At 40.5% G+C, this 21,601-nt stretch overlaps 1 protein-coding gene and 1 pseudogene across 5 annotated transcripts in view; both read right to left on the bottom strand.

The window, feature by feature from the left end:
* Positions 1 to 21,601, bottom strand: part of MEGF10 (multiple EGF like domains 10) — a 376,760-nt gene that overhangs the window by 268,919 nt on the left and 86,240 nt on the right. The gene's annotated exons all lie outside the window — the stretch shown is intronic.
* Positions 15,682 to 16,536, bottom strand: LOC131755722 (large ribosomal subunit protein uL6-like; annotated as a pseudogene).

The raw sequence follows: 21,601 nt of genomic DNA, 5'->3' as shown, positions 1-21,601 counted from the left end.
GGCCCTGCCCACACCTTGATGTTGGTACAGTGTTACTGATTTTAGATGTCTGGCCTCCACAACTACTAAACAATACATTCTGTTTTTTCAAGCCCCCAAATAACATAACTATTCAGATAGCTCAGCATGGTTGCTAGATACAATATCAACTTAAATAATTTAAACTTACAAAATCATAAAAGGCATATTATAAAATATAAAAGATAAAGTGACATTCACAGTTCAAAACTATATAGTATCTAGGAATTAATTTAGAAAAGACTGCCATGGAGAAAAATTAAAGATTCAATAAAGAATATACAGATGATCTGAATGAATGGAGAGACAATTCAAATTCGTGAATGAGATGACTTAATATTATAAAGACGATAAATATCCTCAACTTGATCTACATATTCAATGCAATACCAATCAAAATGCCAGTTGCATTTTTTGAATAATTTATAAATTGAGTCTAAAAATTCTATAAGGGGAGACCTTCAAGATGGCAGAGGAGTAAGACATGGAGATCACCTTCCTCCCCACAAATACATCAAAAATACATCTACATGTGGAACAACTCCTACAGAACAACTACTGAATGCTGGCAGAAGACCTCAGACTCCCCAAAAGGCAAGAAAATCCCCACATACCTGGGCAGGGCAAAAGAAAAAAGAGAAAACAGAGACAAAAGAATAGGGATGGGACCTGCACCTCTGGGAGGGAGCTGTGAAGGAGGAAAACTTTCCACACAATAGGGAGCCCCTTCACTGGCGGGGATAGGGGGTGGACAGGGGGGAAGTTTCAGAGCTGCGGAGGAGAGCGCAGCAACAGGGTTGCAGAGGGCAAAGTGGAGAGATTGCCGCACAGAGGATTGGTGCTGACCAGCACTCACCAGCCTGAGAGGCTTGTCTGCTCACCCACCGGGGCTGGTGGGGGCTGGGAGTTGAGGCTCAGGCTTCAGAGGTCAGAGCCTCTGACCACTCACTCTGGGGTTGGAGAGAGAGGACTGGGGTTGGCTGCATGAACACAGCCTGAAGGGGGCTAGTGCACCACAGCTAGTCAGGAGGGAGTCAGGGAAAAAGTCTGGAACTGCCTAAGAGGCAAGAGACCATTGTTTCAGGATGTGTGAGGAGAGGGGATACAGAGCACTGCCTAAACGAGCTCCAGAGACAGGTGCAAGCCACGGCTTTCAGCTCAGACCTCAGAGACAGGCATGAAATGCCAACACTGCTGCCACTGCCACCAAGAAGGCTGTGTGCAAGCACAGGTCACTATCCACACCTCCCCTTCTGGGAGCCTGTGCAGCCCGCCACTGCCAGGGTCCCGGGATCCAGGGACAAATTCCCCAGGAGAACACACAGCATGCCTCAGGCTGTTGCAATGTCATGCTGGCCTCTGCCACCACAGGCTTGCCCCACATTCCAATTATAACTACAATACCCCTCCCTCTCCCTGGCATGAGTGGGCAAGAGAGCCCTAATCAGTCGTGGCTTTTTTTTTTTTTTTTTTTGCAGTATGCGGGCCTCTCACTGCTGTGGCCTCTCCCATTGCGGAGCACAGGCTCCGGATGCTCAGGCTCAGTGGCCATGGCTCACAGGCCCAGCCGCTCCACAGTATGTGGGATCTTCCTGGACCGGGGCATGAACCCATGTCCCCTGTATTGGCAGGCGGACTCTCAACCACTGTGCCACCAGGGGAAGCCCCAGCCATGGTTTTATCCCCCTCTTGTCAGGGTGGGGAATAGATGCCTGAGGGCACCCTACATGCAGAGGCAGGGCCAAAACTAAAGCTAAAACCCAGTAGCTATGCAAACAAAAAAGAGAAAGAGAAATTTCTCCCTGCAGTCTCAAGAGCAGTGGATTAAATCCCCACAATCAACTTGATGAACCCTGCATCTGTGGAATACCTGAATAGACAATGAATGTTCCCAAAACTGAGGCGATAGACTTTGGGAGCAATTGTAGACTTGGCGTTTGCTTCTGCATCTGATTTGTTTCCGGTTTTTATATTTATCTTAGTTTCATTTTGAGTGCTTGTTATCATTGGTGGATTTATTTATTGGTCTTGCTGCTCTCTTCTTTATTTTTTTATATTTTTCCCCTTTTTCTCTTTTTGTGAGTGCGTATGTATATGTGTCTCTGTGTGATTTTGTCTGTTTAGGTTTGCTTATACCATTTGGCCTAAGGTTCTGACTGTTCATTTTTTTGGTTTGTTTGTTTTCTTTCTTTTTATGAGTGTGTGTATGTTTCTTTGTGTCATTTTTGTCTGTTTAGTTTTGCTTTTACCATTTGGTTTGAGGTTCTATCGGTTTGTTGGGTTTTCTTAATCCACTTTTTCTTCCGAGCCCTGTGGCGGGCAGGGTCTTAATGCTCCGGCCAGGTGTCAGGCCTGAGCATCTGAGATGGGAGAGCCAAGTCCAGGACATAGGCCCACAAGAGACCTCCTGGCCCCATGTAATATCAGTCAGTGAAAACTCTTGAGATCTCCATCTCAACACTAAGACCTGGCTCAACCCCAAAGCTAGCAAGCTCCAGTGCTGGAAGATCATGCCAAACAACAAGACAGGAACACAACCCCAACCATTAGCAGAGAGGCTGCCTAAAGTCATACTAAGTTCAAAGACAACCCAAAACACACCACCAGACGTGGCCCTGCCCACCAGAAGGAAAATATCCAACCCCACCCACCAGAACACAGGCACCAGTCCCCTCCACAAGGAAGCCTACAAAACCTCACCCACTGGGGGCAGACACCAAAAACAATGGGAACTACAAACATGCAGCCTGTGAAAAGGAGACCTCATTAAGTTAAACAGAATGAGAAGACAGAGATGTATGCAACAGATGAAGGAGCAGGGGAAAAACCCACCAGACCAAACAAATGAAGAGGAAATAGGCAGTCTACCTGAAAAAGAATACAGAGCGATGATAGTAAAGATGAACCAAAATCTTAGAAATAGAATGGAGGGAATACAAGAAACGTTTAACAAGGACCTAGAAGAACTACAGAGCAAACAAACAATGATGAACAACACAATAAATGAAATTTTAAATTTTCTATTAGGAATCAATAGGAGGATAACTGGGGCAGAAGAACGGATAAATGACCTGGAATATAAAATAGTGGAAATAACTGCCGCTGAGCAGAAAAAAGGAAAAAGAATGAAAACAATTGAGGACAGTCTCAGAGACATCTGAGACAACATTAAGTGCACCAACATTTGAATTATAAGGGTCCCAGAAGAAGAAGAGAAAAAGAAAGGGTCTGAGAAAATATTTGAAGATATTAGAGTTGAAGTGCCCTAAAATGGGAAAGGAAATAGTGAGTCAAGTCCAGAAAGTGCAGAGTCCCATACAGGATAAATACAAGGAGAAATATGCCAAGACACATATTAATCAGACTATCAAAAATTAAATACAAAGAAAAATTATTAAAAGCAGGAAGGGAAAAATAACAATTAACATACAAGGGAACCCCCATAAGGTTAACAGCTGATCTTTCAGCAGAAACTCTGCTAGCCAGAAGGGAGTGGCAGGACATATTTAAAGTGATGAAGGAGAAAAACCTACAACCAAGATTACTCTACCCAGCAAGGATCTCATTCAGATTTGACAGAGAAATTAAAACCTTTACAGACAAGCAAAAGCTAAGAGAATTCAGCACCATAAAACCAGCCTTACAACGAATGCTAAAGGAACTCTCTAGGCAGGAAACACAAGAGAAGGAAAACACCTACAATAACAAACCCCAAATAATTAAGAAAATGGTAATAGGAACATACATATAGATAACTACCTTAAATGTAACTGGATTCAATGCTCCAAACAAAAGACACAGACTGGCTGAATGGATACAAAAACAAGACATGTATATATGCTGTCTAAAAGAGACCCACTTCAGACCTAGGGACACATACAGACCAAAAGTGAGGGGATGGAAAAAGATATTCCATGCAAATGGAAATCAAAGAAAGCTGGAGTAGCAATTCTCATATCAGACAAAATAGACTTTAAAATAAAGACTATCACAAGAGACAAAGAAGGACACTACCTAATGATCAAGGGATCAAACCAAGAAGAAGATATAACAATTGTAAATATTTATGCACCCAACATAGGAGCACCTCAATACATAAGGCAAATACTAACAGCTATAAAAGGGGAAATCGACAGTAACACAATCATAGTAGGGGATTTTAACACCCCACTTTCACCAATGGACAGATCATCCAAAATGAAAATAAATAAGGAAACACAAGCTTTAAATGACACATTAAACAAGATTAAACTTATATTTATAGGGCATGCAGTCCAAAAACAACAGAATACACTTTCTTCTCAAGTGCTCATGGAACATGCTCCAAGATAGATCATACCTTGGGTCACAAATCAAGCCTCGGTAAATTTAAGAAAGTTGAAATCATATCAAGTGTCTTTTCTGTCCAGAACACTATGAGACTAGATATCAATTACAGGGAAAAAGCTGTTAGAAATACAAACACATGGAGGCTAAACAACATGCTATGAAATAACCAAGAGATCACTGAAGAAATCAAAGAGGAAATCAAAAAATACTTAGAAAAAAATGACACTGAAAACAAGATGACCCAAAACCTATGGGATGCAGCAAAAGCAGTTTTAAGAGGGAAGTTTATAGCAATACAGTCCTACCTCAAGAAACAAGACAAATCTCATATAACACTTACACCTAAAGCAATTAGAGAAAGAAGGAAAAAACCCAAAGTTGGCAGAAGGAAAGAAATCATAATACCAGAACCGAAATAAATGAAAAAGAAATAAAGGAAACAATAGCAAAGATCAATAAAACTAAAAGCTGGTTCTTTGAGAACATAAACAAAATTGATAAACCATTAGCCAGGCTCATCAAGGAAAAAAGGTAGAAGACTCAAATCAACAGAACTAGAAATGAAAAAGGAGAACTAACAACTGACACTGCAGAAATACAAAGGATCATCAGAGATTACTACAAGCAACTATATGCCAATAAATGGACAACGTGGAAGAAATGGACAAATTCTTAGAAAAGTACAACCTTCCAAGACTGAACCTGAAAAAATAGAAAATATGAACAGACCAATCACAAGCACTGAAATTGAAACTGTGATTAAAAATTTTCCAACAAACAAAAACCTAGGACCAGATGGCTTCACAGGCGAATTCTATCAAACATTTAGAGAAGAGCTAACACCTATCCTTCTCAAACTCTTCCAAAAGATAGCAGAGGGAGGAACACTCCCAAACTCATTCTACGAGGCCACCATCACCCTGATACCAAAACCAGACAAAGACGTCACAAAGAAAGAAAACTATAGGCCAATATCACTGATGAACATAGATGCAAAAATCCTCAACAAAATACTAGCAAACAGAATCCAACAGCACATTAAAAGGATCATACACCATGATCAAGTGGGGTTTATTCCAGGAATGCAAGGATTCTTCAATATACGCAAATCAATCAACGTGATACACCATATCAACAAACTGAAGGAGAAAAACCATATGATCATCTCAATAGATGCAGAGAAAGCTTTTGACAAAATTCAACACCCATTTATGATAAAAACCCTGCAGAAAGTAGGCATAGAGGGAACTTTCCTCAATATAATAAAGGCAATATATGACAAACCCACAGCCAGCATTGTTCTCAATGGTGAAAAACTGAAACCATGTCCACTAAGATCAGGAACAAGACAAGGCTGCCCACTCTCACCACTATTATTCAACATAGTTTTGGAAGCTCTAGCCACAGCAATCAGAGAGGAAAAAGAAATAAAAGGAATCCAAATCGGAAAAGAAGAAGTAAAGCTGTCACTGTTTGCACATGACAAGATACTATACATAGAGAATCCTAAAGATGCTACCAGAAGACTATAGAGCTAACAATGAATTTGGTAAAGTAGCAGGATACAAAATTAATGCACAGAAATATCTGGCATTCTTATATACTAATGATGAAAAATCTGAGAGTGAAATTAAGAAAACACTCCCATTTACCACTGCAACAAAAAGAATAAAATATCTAGGAATAAACCTGCCTAAGGAGACAAAAGACCTATATGCAGAAAATTATAAGACACTGATGAAAGAAATTAAAGATGATACAACAGGATGGAGAGATATACCATGTTCTTGGATTGGAAGATTCAACATTGTGAAAATGACTCTACTACCCAAAGCAATCTACAGATTCAATGCGATCCCTATCAAACTACCACTGGCATTTTTTACAGAACTAGAACAAAAAATTTCACAATTTGTATGGAAACACAAAAGACCCCGAATAGCCAAAGCAATCTTGAGAATGAAAAACAGAGCTGGAGGAATCAGGCTCCCTGACTTCAGACTATACTACAAAGCTACAGTAATCAAGACAGTATGGTACTGGCACAAAACCAGAAATATAGATTAATGGAACAGGATAGAAAGCCCAGAGATAAACCTACATACCTATGGTCACCTTATCTTTGATAAAGGAGGCAAGAATATACAGTGGAGAAAAGACAGCCGCTTCAATAAGTGATGCTGGGAAAACTGGACAGGAACATGTAAAAGAATGAAATTAGAACACTCCCTAACACCATACACAAAAATAAACTCAAAATGGGTTAAAGACCTAAATGTAAGGCCAGACACTATCAAACTCTTAGAGGAAAACACAGGAGAACACTCTGTGACATACATCACAGCAAGATCCTTTTTGACCCACCTCCTAGAGAAATGGAAATAAAAACAAAAATAAACAAATGGGACCTAATAAAACTTAAAAGCTTTTGCACAGCAAAGGATACCATAAACAAGGCCAAAAGACAACCCTCAGAATGGGAGAAAATATTTGCAAATGAAGCAACTGACAAAGGATTAATCTCCAAAATTTATAAGCAACTCATGCAGCTCAATAACAAAAAAACAAACAACCCAATCAAAAAATGGGTGGAAGACCTAAATAGACATTTCTCCAAAGAAGACATACAGATGTCCAACAAACACATGAAAAGATGCTCAACATCACTAATCATTAGAGAAATGCAAATCAAAACCACAATGAGGTATGACCGCACACCCATCAAAATGGCCATCATCAAAAATATCTACAGGGGCTTCCCTGGTGGTGCAGTGTTTGAGAATCCGCCTACCGATGAAGGGGACACGGGTTCGTGCCCCGGAAGATCCCACATGCCGTGGAGCGGCTGGGCCCGTGAGCCATGGCCGCTGAGCCTGTGCGTCCGGAGCCTGTGCTCCGCAACGGGAGAGGCCATAACAGCGAGAGGCCCGCGTATCACAAAAAAAAAAAAAAAAAAAAAAAAAAAAAAAAAAAAATCTACAAACAATAAACGGTGGAGAGGGTGTGGAGAAAAGGGAACCCTCTTGCACTGTTGGTGGGAATGTAAATTGATACAGCCACTAAAGAGAACAGTATGGAGGTTCCTTAAAAAACTAAAAATAGAACTACCATACGACCCATCAATCCCACTACTGGGCATATACCCTGAGAAAACCATAATTCAAAAAGAGTCATGCACCACAATGTTAATTGCAGCACTATTTACAATAGCCAGGACATGGAAACATGTCCATCGACAGATGAATGGATAAAGCAGATATGGCACACACATACAATGGAATATTACTCAGCCATAAAAGAAACGAAACTGAGTTATTTGTAGTGAGGTGGATGGACCTTGAGTCTGTCGTACAGATTGAAGTCAGAAACAGAAAAACTAATACCGTATGCTAACACGTATGTATGGAATCTATTTAAAAAAATGTTTCTGATGAACCTAGGGACAGGACAGGAATAAAGACACAGATGTAGAGAATGGACTTGAGGACACAGCGAGGGGTAAAGGTAAGCTGGGATGAAGTGAGAGAGTGGCACGGACATATATACACTAGCAAATGTAAAATAGCTAGCTAGTGGGAAGCAGCCACATAGCACAGGGAGATAGCTCAGTGCTTTGTGTCCACCTAGAGGGGTGGGATAGGGAGGGAGGGAGGGAGATGCAAGAGGGAGGAGATATGGGGATACATGTGTATGTATAGCTGATTCACTTTGTTATACAGAAAAAACTAACACACCATTGTAAAGCAATTATACTCCAATAAAGATGTTTTTAAAAAATCGTAGAGATGAACAAACATCCACAAATAGCTAAACAATGAAAAAGAAGACTTGACAGAAATCCGCCATACCAGGCTATCAGGTGTACAATGAAGCCATTATTAGCAAAGAAAGGTGTGGTTTGCACTGAAATAACAAATAGGCCAAAGCAACAAGATAGAATGCTCAGAGGCTTCCCTGGTGGCACAGTGGTTGAGAGTTCGCCTGCCGATGCAGGGGGCACGGGTTTGTGCCCCGGTCTGGGAAGATCCCACATGCCGTGGAGTGGCTGGGTCCGTGAGCTATGGCCGCTGGGCCTGTGTGTCCGGAGCCTGTGCTCCGCAGCAGGAGAGGCCACAACAGTGAGAGGCCTGCATACCGCAAAAAAAAAAAAAAAAAAAAAAAAAGACGATGTTCAGAATCAGACCCAGTACTATTCAGAGTCAGATCCAGAGTTTGACGTGATTTGCAATTCAGGTAGTACCACAAATTAACTGGGAAATAATTAATTATTTGGAGTCAAAATTTGGAAAATTGATTCACTACATGTAGAAAAATAAAGTAATCCTTGGACCAAAATTGATCACAAGTACATTAAATAACCAAAAGTGAAAGACAAAACTATGAAGTTAACAGGAGGAAATATAGGAGAATATCTTCATAGCCTAGCAGTGAAGTACGTCTTTTTTAACAAAATCCCAAAGACACAAACCATAATGACAAAAGTTTATGAATGTGATTAAAGAAAAATTAAGAATCTCTAATCAAGGAACAAAATGATAGATAGAGTTAATGAACAGAAGATAAGGAGAAGATATTTACAACATGTAAAACTAACCAGGGACCAATATCCAGAGCATATACAGAAATCTTGCAAAGCAACTAGAAAAAGATAGGAACTTCAAAATATATATATATATATATATATATATATATATATATATATATATATATATATATATAGAGAGAGAGAGAGAGAGAGAGAGAGAGAGAGAGAGACAAAAGATATGACCAAATAATTTACAGGAAAGGAAACCAAAATGCTAAGGAGCATATAAAGAGGTAGCCTAACTATTTGGTATCAGAGAAATGCAAATTAAACTAAACCGATGTCGATTCTTCACAACTAAATCCATCAATTCAATGAAATTTCAATAAAAATCCCAGCAAGTTATTTTGTGGATGCTGACAAACTAATCCAACATTTAAATGAAGAGATAAAAGATCCAGAATACCCAACACTATATTGAACAAGAACCAAGTCAGAATACCACCTAACATCAAAATTTACTATAAATCTACAATAATCAAGACAGTGCAGTATTGGCAAAGGAACAGACTTATAGATCAATGAAACAAAATAGACTCGAGAAATAGACATACATAAATGTAGTCAACTGATCTTTGACAAAGAAGAAAAGGTAGTCTTTTTTTAATTGAATAAATTTAACATGTAACATTAGTAAGGTATACAGTGTATTGCTTTGACACATTTGTATATCATAATATGATTTCAGATGTAGCAATATTTATCACATTATACAATTATTGTATAATATTCAACAAATGCTGCTAGAACAACTAGACATCCATATACAAATAAATGAACATAGACACAGAACTTATACCCTTTACAAAAATTAACTAAAAATGGTTCATAGACCAAAATATAAAATACAAAACCATAAAACTCTTAGAACATAACATAGAAGAAAATCTAAATGTCCTTGGGTTTCACGATGACTTGTTAGATATAACACCAAAGGCATGACCCATGAAAGAAATAATTGATAAGCTGGATTTCATTAAAATTAAAAAATTCTGCTTTGCAGAAGTCAAGGGAATGAGAAGAGAAGCCACAGACTGGGAGAATGTATTTATGTGCAAAAGATACATCTAATAAAGGACTGTTGTCCAAAATACACAAAAAACTCCTAAAACTCAACAATAAAAAAACTAAAAACCCGATTAAAAATTGGACAAATGACCTAAAGAGACACCTCACCAATGAAGATACACAGATGGCAAATAAGCATATGAAAAGATGCCCAACATCATGTCATTAGGGAAATCCAAATTAAGACACTACACACCTATTAGGATGGTAGAAATCCAGAACACTGACAACAAAAATGTTGGTGAGGATGTGGACCAGCAGGAACTCTTATTGCTGGTGGGAATGCAGAATGCTACAGCTATTTTGGAAGACAGTATTGTGGTTTCTTACAAAACTAAACATACTCTTACCTACAATCCAACAATGGCACTTATTATTATTTACACAAATGAGTTGGAAATTTACACAAAAACCTGCACACAGATATTTGTAGTAGCTTTATTCATAATTGCCATCAAGTTAAAGCTGAAAGAGTTCAGCACCACCAAACCAGCTCTATGAGAAATGCTAAAGGGATTTCTCTAAGTAAAAAAGAATAGGCCACAACTAAAAACATGAAAATTACAAAAGGAAAAAGCTCATTGGTAAAGGCAAGTATACAGTGAAAGTAGTAAATCAACCACATACAAAACTAGTAGGAAGGTTAAAAGACACAAGTAGTAAAATTATTTATATCCACAATAAGCAGTTAAGGGATACACAAAACAATTAGACACAATTGTCATAATTTGGAGGTAATTAAGATATCCTTTAGTAGGTTAATGGATAAGTAAAATGTGGTACATCCAGACAATGAAATATTACTCAGCACTAAAAAGAAGTGAGTAATTAAGTTATGGAATGATATGGAGAAATCTTAAATGATATTACTAAGTTAAAGAAGCCAATCAGAATAGGCTATATCCTATGTGATTCCATATATAACATTCTGGAAAAGGCAAAACTACAGAGACAGGGAACATCAGTGATTACCAGAGGTTAGGGAGGAGAGAGGGATGAATCAGAGGATTTTTAGGGCAGTGAACCTATTCTGTATGATACTATAATGGTGGACACATGTCTTTATACTTTTGTCAAAATCTATAGATTGTGCAACACCAAGACTGAATCCTAGTGTAAACTTTGGACTTGGGGTGATTATGTGTCAATGTAGGCTCATCAATTAAAACATATGCAGGGGGCTTCCCTGGTGTTGCAGTGGTTAAGAACCTGCCTGCCAGTGCAGGGGACACGGGTTCGAGCCCTGGTCCAGGAAGATCCCACATACCGCGGAGCAACTAAGCCCGTGCGCCATGACTACTGAGCTAGCGCTCTAGAGCCCACGAGCCACAACTACTGAGCCCAAGCACCACAACTACTGAAGCCCGCACGCCTAGAGCCCATGCTCTGCAACAAGAGAAGCCACCGCAATGAGATGCCTGCGCACCACAACGAAGAGTAGCCCCCGCTCGCCGCAACTAGAGAAAGCTCACACACAGCAACAAAGACCCAATGCAACCAAAAATAAGTAAATTAATTAACTAAAAACAGAAAAACAAAAAAAACCCCTATGCACCACTCTCGTGCAGGATGTTGATAGTGGAGGAAGCTGGGTGGGGGCAAGGTATACACCCTATTTTCCATTCAACTTTGATGTGAACTTAAAACTGCTCTAAAAAATAAAGTTTATTTAAAAGAAAAACAAAATGAGTCATCACTTTGCTCCAGTAATGTGGGCAGATACTGGAGAGCTGGGTAACATCAAGTGTTGGGGAGGGAGGGATATCACACCCTACTGGTGGGCATGTAGATGGGTGCACACTCCACGGCACAACCTGGCAAAGCTCAAGTGCCATTTGTCAGCTAATGTGTGCACATTTCTAGAACCTGTTCCTGAGTACCTACCACAAAGACAGTCTCACACACATCTGTAAGGGGACTTACAAAAGAATATACATTTCAATACTGTTTGTTGGAGGCTATCTGGGTGCTCATTACCTGGAATGAGGGAAGGGAAGACAAATAGGTCAGATATGGTGACTGTAGCAGTTAGAATGCCACAGACTTGAAAAACACATGGCAACATGTATAATATTAAAAACAGTGTAAAAAGATATAGAATGAGCTATAGAACATAGTACCACTAAAAGTGAATTTTAAATATATGGACCCCAGCGAATGCATACAAATAAAAGCATCCACATTAAAGACATCGGAATAGTTTCCTATGTGGGAAGAGAGAAATAGGAGTAAGGAATCTGCATAAAAGTTTTTTAAAAGTTAAAAAAAAACAAACTAAATTAAACAGCAGCTTTGTGTGGACCAATGGTAATGATATGGCATAAACTGAGAAGTGTGGTTAACTTAAACCTTTGCACCTGAGCTCCAACTAAAGCTAGAGATGGATAGATTAGAGAGAGATTGATAGACAATAGAGAGATAGATGATAGATAAATAGATAGATAGATAGATAGAGCATTCTCTCTCCCATTATGGCCATTGAAATATCATCACTACCATTGCCACCCCAGAGAGTTCCATTCTCAACCCATTTGACCTTAGTCTTACATGTAACTTTGAAGCTCTTTATACAAAAACAGTTAATAAGGTCTTTTATTTGAGGATGTAAATACTGTTCATCTAATCTTCTACCCTCATCTCAGTAAGTCCTCTCCCATTTTCTACACCTTGTGCTCCAATTTCTGATGTCTCCCCTGCTTGCTACAACCTGATATGAACCATACACTTGGGAGAATAGAGAAAGGGTCTCCTTACCTAGAGGGAGAGAGAGCATCGTGGAGGGAAAGAACAGCATGTGCAAATGTGTGGTGGCATATAGGGCACATTTGGAGAAGCGCATTTAGATCACTAAGATCTAACTGCAATCTGACTGCAATTTAGAGTGAGCTCTAGGAGATGACTCTGCAGAGGGAAACAGGGTCAGATCAGTTTACAGATGATTTTAAGTGAGGCTAAGGAGTTTGAATTTGCACCTGAGGCAAATGCAGAGTCACTGAAGAATGTTAAGCAAGAAGGGAGTGACTTGATTGGATTTGTATTTAGAATGATCACTCTGACTGCAGTGTGGAGAAAAGGCGGGGGTGGGCAGGAATGAGGGAGCCAGTTAGAAGGATGTGGCCATCCTCCATGCTACAGCATTCATTAATTTAACAAAAGACCTTGGTAGTGAGGCAAGAGATAGATGGGCTCCAGGCTAGACATTTACAACTGGCCTCCTGTTCACACCTCCTGGGGAGAGAAGAAGATGAGCTCCAGGCCGGACATTCATTACCAGCCCCTGTTTACATTTCCTGAAGCAAGAGACAAATGAACTCCAGGACTACATATTTATGACCAGACTCCTGTCTATATTTCAAGGTCTGCACCTCGATATAAAAATCTGCAGCAGGAATAGGGTAAATAACCGGGCATTGGGCATTTTATGGCAGGAACAGGGTGGGACTAAACCCTATTAAAGGATCAAGAAGTCACACACTTCCCATCCTTGGGGCAAGGGAGACACTACGCATGCGCAAAAGCCTTCACAGGGTCAAAATGGCAGGAGATGCCAAACCGTAGTAAGTCCTGCTATCTCCTCCCACAGGCCTTTGCGGTGGGATCCTTCTTAACTTAGGGGTGCGTACGCACCCAGGGGAGGGTCCAGAAGCAAATTAGCCATAGGGTCAAAACAATATGATTGGCCAAAAAGAAGAAAAAGACCCAGAAGACTGCCCCCTTATAAAGGACTCAAACTTCCCAAAGGCACAGCTCTCTCTCCGTTCGCCCGTGCGTCTTTCCACGTGTACTTTGTTTTTCCAATAAACTTTTTACTTTTCTCTTAACCTTCTGCCTCCTTGCCTGAATTCTTTCTTGACAAGGAAGGTAAGAACTAGGGACCCAGGCCTTAGCTGCTGGCCCCTGTGGTCCAGTGTTTAGGACTCCCAATCCTGGAACTAAGATCTTGCTTCCTACTATTGCTTGCTGCAAGCTGCCGCTTTCTGCCGCCTGCGTCCGAAGTCAGTAGCCTGACTGTCTTAGTGGATTAGGCAGGCATCCAATTGTAAAAGAAGACTAGATAAAATGGTTTCCACGTGTCCCTCCCAGCTCTATGATTTTCAAATCCTGCTTATTTTATATTCAATCAAAGAAGGGAGTGACGAAGAATAAGCAGAGAAATTGGCAAATTTGTGATCAATATGCAGAACTCACATTCAGGAGGCATTAAAGGCTATATATGATGCTGATTGCCTAGATAACTCTCTGTGGTCAAGCACACTTTACAATTAACGATAAATTTTTTTGATTCAGGTGAGAATCAAACTGTTTTAAAAAGTTTTAGTGTTTGAAATTGTATGGGAAAACTGTTGAATTTAATGCTGAGTATTCTAAATAGGAACAAAAATATTTTAACTTCACTAGAGTCACTCTGTGTCTCCCATCCAAAATAAGATTGGATTTGATAGGAAAATCTAGGGCATTGCCATGACAATTACCAGCCTTAGTCTAAGTTCCACTTAGGCTTTATATAACTCCAACCAGATAAAAAACAGAGGGCAGTAAGTGGCAGAGATGGGTGCTCACCTCTGCCTCTCTTTATCAGAGTTCCGACTCCAACAGTAAAGAAACATGACATTAAACCACTTTTACTCAACCCTGGCTGCATGTTAGAATTACCTGAGGGTCTTTTACAAATTCCTTATGCCTAGGCCCCATTCCTAGAGTGTCTCACTTAATTGATCTGGAGTGAGAAGACTTTTAAAGCTTCCCAGGCGATTTTCATGTGCAACCAGAGTTTAAAACCACTGCACCAGGTAGTTATCACAGCAGTTCTCAAGATGCCCCCCAGGGATGGCTGGAAGTTGGGAATGTCTTCCAAGTGGCCACAGTCTGAATTCTTGCGTGTTTGGGTTATTTTATGGTTTGCCAAAAAAATAACAGAAATATCACATTAAAAATAAATCAGGGGGCTTCCCTGGTGGCGCAGTGGTTGGGGGTCCGCCTGCCGATGCAGGGGACGCGGGTTCATGCCCCGGTCTGGGAGGATCCCACGTGCCGCGGAGCGGCTGGGCCCGTGAGCCATGGCCGCTGGGCCTGTGCGTCCGGAGCCTGTGCTCCGCGATGGGAGGGGCCGCAGCAGTGGGAGACCCGCGTACCGCAAAAAAAATTAAATAAATAAAATAAAATAAAAAAACAAATCAGTTCTATCATTGGTGTCCCATATAAAGGGTAGCAGTGTTTTCATAAACCTAGTTTGGTAGTTTTATATAGTTTTTTGTTTTTTGTTTTTTAATGGAGCAAGAGGAAGTAGGAGGAAAGGGAAGGGAGGGAAGAAATGCAGAGATCACTAAGAGGGTTCTCACACAAGAGTTTGAGAACCTCTGGGTTTAAGGAGCTGGGTCCAGTGTAAGGAAACAGCAGTTGTGCAGGACACCACCTGTTTCCCATCATGCCCTTGGGGGAATTTTGAGCTCTATCATAATTATAGTCTTCTACATTATAACATGAAATTGCTAGATTTTTTTTAAGGATCGTGGATCGTAGATCGTGATACTGCCAAGTGACCTAGCGAGCCCTCTCTCTCTCTCTCTCTCTCTCTGAAAAAAGCCCCAAATCAATAGAGGGCTCTTATTGCATCTTTAAAGTTTCACAAATAGGTCTTAGGAATCATCCAGCATCCTGTGGTTTCCATAGCTGGACAACTCTTAGATCTTATCAGCCTGCTGAACTATTCCTTTTTCAGAAACATGTACCATCCAAAATGTTTCTGTTATCCTTGCTTTTAACTGTTGTGAGTGAATCAAAGTAGCTAAATTTGATATGAAGTCACCATTTCATTCAAGATTTAACTCATCTTTCTGGGCTTGAAATACTGAACAAGCAATGCCTTGGCCTCATCCGAATCCTACGAATGTATTTTTCACTCAACAAATTCTATTTCAGTAAGAGACCCATTTTACTGAATAACAACATTGATGGGTAAGTGAGAATATACATAACTCATCTTGTGATGGAAGCCCAGTATCTTGCTCTTGATCATGTTCTGTATATGAACTACAGATAGCTTGAAATGTAGCCAGTTCCTTTCTACTTCCACACTGCTATAGACTGAATGTTTGTGTTCCTCTCAAATTCAGATGTTGAAACCTTATTCTCAGTGTGGTAGTATTTGGAGGTGGGGCCTTTGAGAGGTGGAGTCCTCATGAATGGGATTAGTGACTTTATATCTATGAACCAGGAAGTAGGTCCTCACCAGAAACGAATTTGCCAGGACCTTGATCTTGGACTTTCCAGCCTCCAGAACTGTGGGAAATAAATTTCTGTTGTTTATAAGCCACTCAATTTATGGGATTCTGTTAGAGCAGTCTGAACTGACTAAGACACCATTTATCAACCCAGAGCCTCTCTTTTTCTTTCCAAGAAGACTGGGTCTACATTGATGTAATTAAAGTTCCTCCCCAGGGTTCCTCTGGGACCCTTCACAATAACTGCATCCCTTCAGAATGATGTTGACATTTTCTGGGATTATCAACAGTCCAATTGTTTAGGATGGTCTTCATTCTCACAGTAGACGTGGCAAAGAGCTCAAGGTTTTTTGAAATTGATAGAGGTAGGGGTCTTATTTATGGTGTTATTTCTTTTCTATCATTGTAAAATAGTAATATTATATAAAAATAATTATGTATTAGTTTTCTAGCACTGTCATAGCATTGTACCAGAAACTAGGTGACCTAGAACAACCGAAATTTATTGTACACAGTTCTGGAGGTCAGAAGTCTGAAATTAAGGTGTCAGGCAGGGCCCTGTTTCCCCTGAAACCTGTAGAGGAATCCCTCCTCGCCTCTCCCTAGCTTCTGGTGGTTTGCTACCAATCTTTGGTGTTCCTTGGCTTGCAGCCACATAACTCCAATGTCTTCATTGTCACATGGTGTTCTCACTACTTGCCACTGCTTTCTCAAGACCATCTTTTTAAAATTTTTTTTTTAATTTTATTTATTTATTTTTGGCTGTGTTGGGTCTTCATTTCTGTGCGAGGGCTTTCTCTAGTTGCAGCAAGCGGGGGCCACTCTTCATCGCGGCAAGCGGGCCTCTCTTGTTGCAGAGCACAGGCTCCAGATGCACAGGCTCAGTAGTTGCGGCGCACGGGCCCAGTTGCTCCGCAGCATGTGGGACCTTCCCAGACCAGGGCTCGAACCCGTGTCCCCTGCATTGGCAGGCAGATTCTTAACCACTGCACTACCAAGGAAGCCCTAAATTTATTTTTTGTCTGCGTTGGGTCTTCGTTGCAGTGCGCGGGCTTCTCATTACAGTGGCAGAGCACGAGCTCTAGGCACGTGGGTTTCAGTAGTTGTGGCCTGCAGGCTCAGTAGTTGTGGCTCACGGGCTCTAGAGCACAGGCTCTGTAGTTGTGGCACACGGACTTAGTTGCTCTGTGGCATGTGGGATCTTCCTGGACCAGGGATGGAAACTGTGTCCCCTGCATTGGCAGGCGGATTCTTAACCACTGCTCCACCAGGGAAGTCCCAAGACCATCTTCTTATAAGGACAGCAGTCATGACTTTATCTTAACTAATTACATCTGCAATGACCTTATTTCCAAATACCGTCACATTCTGAGATATTAGGGGTTAGGACTTAACATATCTTTCTGGGGGACACAATTCAACCTATTACAATATTCAACCAGATTATTTAGCGTTTTTTTAATGTAAAATCGGAATCGTTAAAGAAATCAATTCATTAACCTCTGCATGCCAAGATAATTTTTGAAGAAGCTGTTTCATTTCTGGTGCTCTTCACAAAAGGCCCAATGGTGAAGTGAATCTCTGCAATGAAAAGAGAGATACTTGACAAAAAGAATATGCCCTTGGGACTATTCCCCTATAATTTATCTTCTTTTTTTTCAATTAAAGCAAACGAGAAAAATGGAAGGAAACTTCTCTCCTGGTTATTTTTTACCAAATTTTAGTTGGGAGCTTATCTTAAAACCTTGAGTTGTGTTGGAGAGGAGAATGTTTTTAGGGAATATACAAAGTTTTCATCTTTATTACTGTGAAACATGAGAATCTAAAAAGACTGAGGAAAAAAGCCACTCTAATTTTTGAAAGCTATTTTTTTTCGGTTTACAGTGCTTATGACAACTTGAATCAGAAAGATTTGATGATATAAAATGTCATTCCTCAAGATTTTTTATTGGTAAAATGACCCACATTTTTTTCTTTGCTATTGAATGAAATTTCATCCTTCAATGTATTGAACAAAAAAGAGTAACCCTATCAAGGATCTAATGTCATGAAACCAAAGAGGAAAAGTTCAGATTTCTTCTTTCATATGAGCTTATAGTAAAAATACTTATGAGTAAAGAGAGAGATAGATATAAATAGGTAGGTGGGTAAATAGCAAAACACTAAATAGTATTTTACTTTTCCAGTACTGCTGTGACAGAGTAAAGCACTACCCACACAAACCAAGAAGAGTATTGGAGTCCTCACTTCAAAGAACACATGGGGATGGGGATAGAATAGGCATGGGGATAGAATGTCTTGATGCACACTGCCCCAGCCCTAGGTGAGTGTGGTTAGGCCCATGCCTTGCAGTGACAGGTCCAATTTAAACTGCTATAAGAAAAGGCAAAAAGTCTTGTAACTAATTAAACATGACTGGACAAAGTGGCTCAACAATGTTCCCAGGTTTCAGCTCTCTCACACCTTCTTTTCCCTCTGCTTTCTTTTGTGTTGGCTTGGCTCTTTACATGGAGACACTTGGCAGGCTGACTCAGCTTCAAGTCCAACAGAAAGGAAACACATTTCTGTAGTTCCAAGTGGCATCCCCAAAACTGGAATACTTGTCCATCTTGAACTGTGGCAAATAGGATGAAAGTCCTTATTAGACAGCCTGAGGTCAGTGGCCACTCCAAAGTGAGGAGGTTGGATCAGCATTACGTGAACTCCAAAGGCTATGTGGGGGAAAGGCTGTGCCCTCCCTACACACAATCAAGAGCTGCTCCTTGGGGCTCAGAGACTGGGTGATCGAAAACAACCAATGTCCATTTCACATGAGGATAAAGAATCCAGAAGAGGAAAAGGTCTATTTGGGGAAATGAACTGGACCTTAAGTCTCCTTTTCCAAAGCAGTGATAGACACACAATTAAATTTTACTTTCTCCGTGGTCCATCAGAAGTAGCATATCAAGTGGTAACTACTTTAATGCTACAACATGGATGAACCTCAAAAACATTACACAGTTGACCCTCACGGAGTCAAAACTCCATGTATAACTTTAAAGTCAGTCCTCTGTATCCACGTTTCCACATATGGGGATTCAACCAACTTCAGGTTGTATTGTACTGTAGTACCTACTTATGGAAAAAAATATGTGCATAAGTGGACTGGGCCAGTTCAAACCCATGCTGTTCAAGAGCCAAATGTACTAAATAAAATAAGCCAGACACAAAAGGTCACATATTATATGATTCCATTTATATGAATATCCTGAAAAATACATCCACAGATTCAGAAATCAGACTGGTGGTTGTCAGGCATTAGCTTGAGAGGGGAATATGGGGACTGAGCACTTACTTAATGGGCACTGGGTTTTCTTTTGGGGTGATGAAAATATTTTGGAATTTGATATAGGTAGTGGTCCTATGACATTGTGAATGTACTAAATGTCACTGAATTGTATACTTTAAAATGGTTAATTTTATGTTATGTGAATTTCTCTTCAATTAAAAAAAGATCCCTAGTCACTGTGCAAAACTTAATCTGGGTAGAATCCCTGATCTTTTCTTTCTTTCCACCTCTCTATCACTTAAGTGCTGTTGGCATCTAAAACATTTGATCTACACTCGAGAAGTGGCCTCCCCGTCCTCGCTTCTCATCTAAAAGCCAGCCATCCAGAAGCCTCCTGGCCATAAAATTTTAGGTGGTTTTATAGGACTTGGCCTCTGGTCACTCACTCACTCCCCATTCACCCTCCCTGCCCCCCAACAAATAGGCAGCTGGTGTGCTTTGGCTTAGGGCATATTCTATTCCTTCATTTTCTGCCTTCTGCTGAGGTGGTACTGTTTTCAGTACATAAGAATTTAGCTAACACTGCATTGATAAGTTCCAGTTTCACATTTTTGAAATTCCAGGAGAGTCTCAACGTATATAGGCCCATAACAACCTTCCCAGAAATGCTCCCAGCAGAGAGGAAGGATGCCTCTGGTGGGTTTTGCTAAAGGCTTTATTTCTGCCAAATGTCATGTCAAATTTTTAGACTGATGTTTCTAAGCTCTGCACGGTTACCAGAAAATTGGTTAGAAACCACAAGGAGTCAAGCAGTTTTAGGAATATTGTGCGAATTTTTATCTGAATCCTGCCTGTGAAATTTCAACAGTTTAAACAAAGACAAGAGTAATTGTTTAAGACATATTTTACAGAGAAAAACCAATTGGTATAGTGGATATGAATCTCACTGAGTAAGTTCAGGGGTGCCAGAAATAAACTTTTCTTCTACAGTAAAACTTAATTTCTATTTAGAAGGCCTGATTCCCCCTGCCCCACCTAGACAGCAGGAAGTTCTCTTGTTAGTTGGAGACCCTGACCCTCACCCTGGGGTTGTGTCTAAATTCCAAGAGGTCAATGTCAAGCCAAGTTTCGGCAATGGAAGCATCTGGTCCTTGGTTGCAGTACATGCATGCATAGCTGGGACATCCGCGACCCTGTCTCTTACTTCCATGACACAAATGTAGACATTGTTACTATTCTGTGATTCTCTGCTGGGTTAGGCCATGGAAACCTACAGAAACCTACAGAGCTGTCCATACCCTGTAGACCTGGACTCTGTGCAGACACTACCTCTCTGTGGCCTTTCAAACTCTTCAGGACTCTTACGGTTACAGGGCCCTTTTTGCCTCAGATTCCTCTTTTACCATCTCCTTGGGGCTCTGCTCAGGAAGAAGATGCTGAGACCCTCCTTCTGGAATTCACCAAACTCTTCTCACATCAGCTTCCCTCTATCTCTCCCCACATATATCCCCAGCCTAGAAGAATCTTCTAGTAGGGAGCCCAGAACTGCCTAGAGGCTTGAAAGGGGGCAAGGGCAAGGAGGGGGGAAATCAATGTATGTTTCAAAAAATATATATATTGTTTGCTTTGTTGCTTTGAGGATTGCAGACAAAAATACCATAATTTTGCTTGCCACTCCCCTCCCCAAATAGTGGATAAAATCCTAGACAAAAGAATGTACCTAATTTCAAGACATTTACCCTGATTCTTTCCTCTGACCCAAGCAGGAGCACTGGCCTCCTCCTAGCCATCTCCTGTGTTAGCTTCCCTGTTTGTAGGGCCTACCCTATCAAGGAGATGCATTACCACATAGGACATCTGCATACTTATGCACCCAAGCCTCAACATGGTTGTGAAAGGAAGCATGTCCTACCTTGGGAAACACTCAAAATAATGGCTTATGATTCTTAAATAACTGTAAGACAATCTTGACACTCATCTTAATTTAAGGAGAAGAATTTGGTCCAGCAAACATTCATGTCCACACAGATGCCGTGGTGCTCAATTCTCTGTATCATAATTTTGATAAGTGCCATGTACTAATACTAAATGCATTTGTATATTGGAGGAAGG

This window comes from Kogia breviceps, chromosome 4 (genome assembly GCF_026419965.1).
Source record: "Kogia breviceps isolate mKogBre1 chromosome 4, mKogBre1 haplotype 1, whole genome shotgun sequence".
Classification (NCBI taxonomy): Eukaryota; Metazoa; Chordata; class Mammalia; order Artiodactyla; family Physeteridae; genus Kogia; species Kogia breviceps.
This window is presented reverse-complemented; position numbering and strand designations above follow the sequence as displayed.